This window comes from Salvia miltiorrhiza, unplaced genomic scaffold (assembly GCF_028751815.1).
Source record: "Salvia miltiorrhiza cultivar Shanhuang (shh) unplaced genomic scaffold, IMPLAD_Smil_shh fragScaff_scaffold_39, whole genome shotgun sequence".
Lineage (NCBI taxonomy): Eukaryota > Viridiplantae > Streptophyta > Magnoliopsida > Lamiales > Lamiaceae > Salvia > Salvia miltiorrhiza.
In genome coordinates, this window is record NW_026651458.1 from 1611608 (window position 1) to 1619188 (window position 7581).

A 7581-nucleotide genomic window follows, 5' to 3' on the forward strand; every position below is an offset into this window, starting at 1 on the left:
AACCCTTCTTCAGTACCCACACTTCACTCGTGTCGAATTTCTCTTGCTTAGCACAACCCGCGCTAAGACTCTCAGAGTCAGAAAACCCTTCTGAACTCCGAATCACTCAAAACATTCAAATCTTTCTTTTGGAAAGGAGGTTTGAACGAGTGCCAACTATACTGCAAAGAACAAGTTCTTTGTAGCAAGTTTGACCTTGGCTTCTGGGTAAACAGAGGTTTGCCTAAGGTCTAAGAGAATGTATGTAATCAGCAGTGACTGATTTTGGCTTTGGAAATCTCTTCTTCGATTCAAGCGTTGGGGAGGTTAAGCTTTAGGCTGAGTAGCAATTTCGGCAGAGCTTCAGCTTATGTCGTCGAATCGGTGAAGGTTGAAGTGATCCTCGAGCGCTATTTGTAGGAGAACTCTTGAATAGATCCGTTGGCGTAGAACGTCCTCAAGATTTCTTCCGTTGGAGAGCAATTCGAATTTGGGCTGAGGCTTCAATCTTCGAGGTTCCTTGTCTGGTGGAAACAGCTCTCTTGAGGGACAAGAGATGTGACGTCTCTGATAAAGTAACCACCAAATAGGAATGACCTCTGCAGAGATAAGATCCTGAGATCTCTGCATTTAATGCGGCTGTACTCTTGTGAGTACGTGGCTTCCTTTGAACGTTGGAACATCAGTCCGAGGAAGAATGTTCAACTGATACTTGACTTTAGTATCAGTCTGTGGCACGCATTAAGTAATCAGTTCCAAACTGATTCTTCAACTGATACTTCAGTTGGTATCTTCAGTCTTCAGTCTTCAGTCCTTCGTCCTTCAGTCTTCAGTCTTCAGTCTTCAGAACCGCATACTAAACTAGAAACGAACTCTAACACTTGAGTTCAAAACAATTCTAGTCTATTACAATTACGACATATGAATTTTGGTATCATCAAAACAAGGATTAAGATATTCCACAAGGTTCCCAACAGTGTCATTTACTCAAAATGAGATTGACTTAAATTATTTTAAAAATCTATAAATTTCATTATTATTATACGTATTTAATTATTTATTATTATACAATACTTATTATAAACTATTTTAAATCAAATATTAATATTTAAGTTGATAATATTGTTATTATTAACTATTTTAAATCAAATATTAATATTTAAATTAACATTTTGTTATTAAGTAATCTAACTCAGTAATATTTTAATATATTTTTAATTTTTTTAAAAAATTAATAAATATATGGTGGTCCGTGCATCGCACGGGAGATTATACTAGTTAAAATAAAATATAGAGTTGGTATAGTATGCGTGTGTTGGCCAAGCGGTAAGGGTTAATGTCTAAGGCCAAAGGTCTTGGATTCGAGTCCCCGTGACGCGACCTTTAAATTTTTTTATTTAATACTGTTAAATTATCATATATATATATATATATATATATATATATATATATATGCTTAATCACTATTATATTATAGTTTGATAATTAAATGCAACATGATAGCTATGGTGCAATGTCAATTGTGCCTTAAGTGGTTGTTGTGAGATATTAGGTTCAAATCCCACTTCTACCAACATGTTTGTCCTTTATTATTTTTCTGATTTTTTACAATGTTTTTTTTCTTTTTTTTTCTTTTTCCAATTTTTTTTGTCTTTTTCGTTTTTCCTTTTTTTTTTCTTTTTTTAGCTTATTTATTTTCTTCTATTTTTCTACTTAAATTTTTTGTTTTCAACACTTTTTAATTTTTTTTCTATTTTGTTATCTATTTTTTTTAATATTACATTTATTCACATCAATGGTTATTTTTTCTTACAACTATAATTACTTAACTAAATAATTAACATAACAAGTTTCTGTGAGTAAAAATAACAATTTTTTTGAAATATTACATTTCTTCATATGCATAATTACTTCTTGTTAAGATAATAGTTACTTTTATTAAAATATACATTTGTTAGCACATTATATTTTCTAAACCCTGAAAACTAAATACTAAACACTAAATCTTGAACCCTTATAGGAATATTTACTTTTAATAAATATAAGATATACATTTGTTCTTATGAATAAAAATGACAAAATATATTAAAAAATGCAAAAGAAAAACAGTAAAATTAAAAAAATGCAAAAAGAAAGGCATTAAAAAAAATTACTGAAAAGAAAAAAAAACATATAACAATTAAAAAAATTAATACAATAATAAACGATTACCTCCAAACTATTTTCCTTAAATTTTTCATATTTTTACAATTACACATAATAGTTTCCATTAGCAACTTACAGTATGGAAGAATTAGAAATAGTCTTATATACAAAGTTCGTAATTAAAAATAGAAGTAATAATTCATAACTAAATTAATTAGTTTTTCTTATATACCTAGTGATTCACATACTAATAAACTATTCACATACTAATAAACTAGATCCTCCGACCTCTGTTATATTATAGCACCCGCAATGGGGCTAAAAAATTAAGCTCGAGCCGCCCCATTGCGCGCCTCCAGCCATTGCCCCGCCTCGGGCTCGCAAGCCGGGTGCAGTCGGGCGCTGTCGCAGCCCGATATAGCCAGTGATATCGTATACCAAGTATCGTACAACTAATAAAAGAAATAGTGAAAGAAATGGGAATACATCTTGTATTAGCGGAAACATTTGCAGTTTATACTCATTTACAAGAAAGATTTAAGACCAAAAATAATTACTCGCTTGGGTGAAACATAATGAGCAGTTGAAACTTAGCAAGGGTTTGAGAAGTATTTTCCCTTATGGGATATTACAGGCATAAGCAAATTAAATAAGAGTTTCATCAGAGTTATGCAGCGAGATGCGTTATTACATGTGTGAAGACATATAGCAGGGAGTTCAAATTCTTATAGAGTCAAAGCTTATAAAGATAAGTATGAGACATAGGAAAGACATAGCCAACTGACAATTCCAACAGCCTTCACCCATTCTCGCGCCAAGCCAGACCTGCACATTTAGAAATACATGCAGGGCTGAGTACCAAAAAGCACTCAGTGGACTCATGCCGGAAATAATTGAAATGTTGCTCTTAGAGCTATATGTCAATCTTGCCCTTTTCAATGCATCAACAGGATTTAGCTGAGATTTAAAATACCTGTTCATGTTTTTCTGTCATAAACTCATTTGCATCATCATAATAATATCATTAGTCTGCAGACATTATATTCAGGGTATGTGCCAACTATGAGAACTCATATAACATATAAATACTAGGTGAAGAGAAGGAGGCCTCCTTCAAATCACCGTGACCGGCCGACTAGAGACGGCTCACGATCACCTCTGCGCACAAAACCTTTACTGTCATATAAATCAGTTAAAGGCCGATATCTTGCATCATGATCATAATCATGTCTTTCATAGAGGCAACATACATCTCATTCTCATCAATAATAAATATGGCAAGTTGACAATTTTCATAATACTCATCAATAATACTTCAACATGCTTCATTTTCATAAGATTTTATATTTGAACTCATTATCATGGAAGCTAGCCATAATAGAGTTAGAATAAAGCCCACCTGTCTCAGGGGTCGATGACGTAAAGTTCAGAGTCATACTAACGCCGGCCGTCACTCGAACCTTTGGGTGGCGCACGTGGTTTAGATTGCCATGTGACAAAATAAACTCTAGTTAGAATTTAATCTAACTAATATCTAATACTTATACTTGCATCAATGCTTAATCTCATCTTATAACTTCTCTACTATTTACCCAATTGGACCTCCCAATTTAATTGGATATCTTATCCAATTAAAAGACTCTCAATCCTAGGTAAATAGCATTCATAAAAATCACATAGTCATTCATACTTCAAATTACTCAATTAATCCATATAATATATTTATGAATTATCCCAATATTCAAGTGACTTAAAAGTCACTCTATGAACTTGAAATCTTTTTCATTGCAAATAAATTCTCAAATATTCATGTAAGCTTTGGAAAATATATAAAATTTTCTAGTAGCATTTTCCATGCCATACATGGTGTATATTCCACCAAAACTTTTAAAAAAAGCCTTAAAACAAAATCAAGGTAGGATTTTCGGACACCTACAGTCTACCATTCTTCTCTGCCTCAACTTTAAAGAATAAACTGCTTTAACTGAGAAATCTCCTGGATTTGAGACTTATATCCTTGAAAACCTCTTTGAGTCTAGTTTTATTTAAAAAAAAGTAGAGTGAAAAACTCCAATTGGTTTAAGAGATATGGGTGTTTTCCCACAGTCTACCAGATTCGGCAGTTTTGCACGACTGGAAGCTAGGATTTTTGAAAAATAGTAAACGTTGGCCAATGGGTTGAAATTTTACATGAATCTGTATAACACATGTATCTTTCTGTCATAAAAAGTTGGGAGGCTGAATGTTTTTGGAAGTCACTAAAAAGTGTGACTCAAATGACTGCCTTTCTAGATTTCCGGCGGAAATGTGCAGTAAAAGTTTTATATTTTAAAAAGGTAGTAAACGAAGTCCAAATGACTTGAAATATTATCAGAGCTTACAAGACACATATGTATATACACTGTAAACTTTTGAAGATTTTTGGACGAGATAAACCTCATCGACTGATCAGTCCAGAACGTAAGAAAACTTCTCAAAATGGTTGAAATAACAACATTTACACATATCATCATGGTGCTACAATTTCACCACCATTCTCATGCATTTTCTCACTAATAACTCATCATCACTACTACAAATTCTCTCATACTCTACAGCTTTAAACTGTAGAGTATGAGCATTCTGCACTGTAGAGAATAAGTATGTAGAGAAAGACCACCCCTTTTCTCTACGGTCGTGAAACCGTAGTCTATAACTGTCATAGACTACGGTTGCACGCACATAATCTACAATTGTCAACCGTAGTCTATTGTGCTCAATAGACTACAAGTGTCTAAACCGTAGTTAATTCATAGCTAAGTGTAGTGTATGTCAATTTTTTTCTACGGTTTTAATGAATATTTGTAGTCTATGTGTATAAAAAACTACAGTTTCATTATTTTACACTACAATATAAAATCGTAGTCCTTATGAAATATAGGCTACGATTTATACCGTAGTTATTATTTAATTAATTGTAGTCAATGAGTATAAAGCACTACAGTCTGGAAGAATATACTACCGTTTTAAAACCGTAGTTACATATTGTAGTTCACACTTGTTTTAAAATCTAAGAATCCAAAACGAAATTAAAATAAAATAAATTTCATTGCATTCAGAATCAAAATATTTCATCTAACAATCTCGTAGCAAGTATTAATACAATGTTAAACCTAAAATTAAACACAAAGTACAAAGTATGATGTAGATATCATCAATACAATTATGTCGATTCAGAAGGTCAATCAAACTAAAACAAAAATCTATCGTACTATATGTTTTCCATCAACAAGCTTGCCCACTCATCACGATAAAGTCAACGCACTCCTCCATCCCAGCTTTGTATGGATCACCAGCTTCCTCTATGTATGCAAATGGTACCTCATGTGCACTAAAGAAAATCATCACATATTATATACAATTATTATCAAATAAAGTATAATGAGCATCCAAACTAAATATTTCTTTTTTAATTTTAAGTTCTGATTAAATCAGGTAAGCAACTTTTACCGAAGAACTTGAGCAATTAATGGAATGAAATGAATGAAACATATAATCCTACACCATCATCATTACCTCTTCAGAGCAATCAAAGTTTCCCAACTCCTTCTAATAAAATCTTCTATACTTTTTATATATCATTCTCGCTGGTACCATGAAGGAATTACAGTATGCTCCATACATGAATTTTACATCCAGACATAGGCACGTGTTAACTGACTTCTGCCGAGTAACAATGTAAGGCCTTACATATTCAAAGGTGAACAATACCATATGAAAATGGTCAGACCAAATACCCCAACAAATTATAATCCAATCACACCTTCAATACACAACAAAAAGTATTTCAGAACTCAGCATCATCAGATATCTAAGTCTAAAATCCTTTTAGTTTCACAAAGCTATTCATTTAGTCAATAGAAAGGCATAACTATTTCAAATATAATTTTGTCCTTAAACATAACCTGCCGAAATTATTCTCAAATTCAACAAATTCATTCCCAATTCCGGAACTATTTAGTGAAAATAGTAAGAACAAAGAATCGAGAGAACTTTTAGCACAGTAGGAAACTAGATTCAAATACTGACAGCATCAAATGCAAAACCTAACATCATCAGGGTAAATAAAATTTGAAGCTCACAAAAGATGAAGAAACTGCAGTACATTTATTATTTCAAACGATTAACGGATTCAATCATTAAAACTAACAACAGTCAAATCTTCAAAGAGGGGGAGTAAAATCCAATCTTGAGCAACTTTCTCCACACACATAGCCATTATGAGATGAAAATCGTAGCAAATTAGAAGAGACTTACCATTCAATAAGCTTTGCAAAAGTGAGCTCGAAAAGAGTAATCATAGAGTAAAGAACCCAATAAGTTAGCCATTGTTGATCATCAAAAACTAATTTCGTCTCAATTGCCCTAATCGATGCATATCTGATAAAGAGCTTAAAGCCAATAAATTAATCAGCACAATGGAAAACAATCCACTCTCTAAAATATACGGAAAAATGATAAACCACATAAAGAAAAATAAACAAAAAGATTAAGAAGAAGAAGAAGAAGAAGAGGCATAGCCCAACTTACAGAGAGGCCGGCGAGAGAGGCAAATAGACGAGATTGAGAGATGCGCGACGACGAGCATAGGTCGCGGCGAGCAGGGGAAAAGGCGAACAGGGGCGACGAGGGAGGAGGGGCAACGGAGTAGAAGGGCTGAAGGAGACGGCAGCGGAAGAGGACGTCGTGCAAAGGAGGCTGCGGTGAAGGGCGATGGGGGAGGGCGACGTGGTAGAGGTGGGCGCCAGTGATGGGCGGCGTGGGGGAGGATAGGCTGAAGTGAATAAGTGATACGTTCAATTAGAGGTAGGGCTATTTCATAAAGGCAAATCTTCTCCAACATATTTCAATTAATAATATTTGCGCAGGTCACAAGTTCAATTCTTGCCTTCCTATGTTTTATTGTTTGTTTATTTTTTTTACATGAAATAGTCTTATATTTATTTATTAATTGCTAAACTACAAAAAAATCTGTAATATTTTTACAAATTATTTTATTTAAAATCTTAAGATTAGAAATAGTGTTTTAATTATTTTTACTATTTAAAGTTATAATATTATTTACTTTTAAGTAAAATTCTTTAATTTTATTTATTTATATTATAAATCATTGTTTAAAATAAAAATATTAATCATTTTCATTTTTATTATATAATAAGGTTTTGTGGTTTTTTTTTAAGTAAAACATTCTTATATTTATCTATTAAATACTAAATTAAAATAATTCATTTCATTTTGGATATTTCAATTAATTTTTTTTATTAAATTAAGGTTTATTAAAAAAGAAAAAGAAAATAGAATCCCTTGAGAGCACAAAACGCAGACTAAGGGCACGAAACTCGAAAAGAGATCGTTAAACTAAGAAACCTGAAGATACTAGTGATCCCATAAATTAGGATAGTCGTCCATTTCATCTGA

The 7581-nt window shown here is 32.5% G+C and overlaps 1 long non-coding RNA gene across 1 annotated transcript; it reads right to left on the minus strand.

Moving 5' to 3' along the window:
• Window positions 1–5192: 5192 nt before the first annotated feature.
• LOC131002960 (uncharacterized) lies at window positions 5193–7012 on the minus strand. Its single transcript, XR_009094481.1, has 2 exons — window positions 5680–7012; window positions 5193–5494 (listed from the first exon to the last, which is right to left on the minus strand). It is a non-coding gene; the product is annotated as an uncharacterized LOC131002960 (long non-coding RNA).
• Between the last annotated feature and the right edge of the window lie 569 nt (window positions 7013–7581).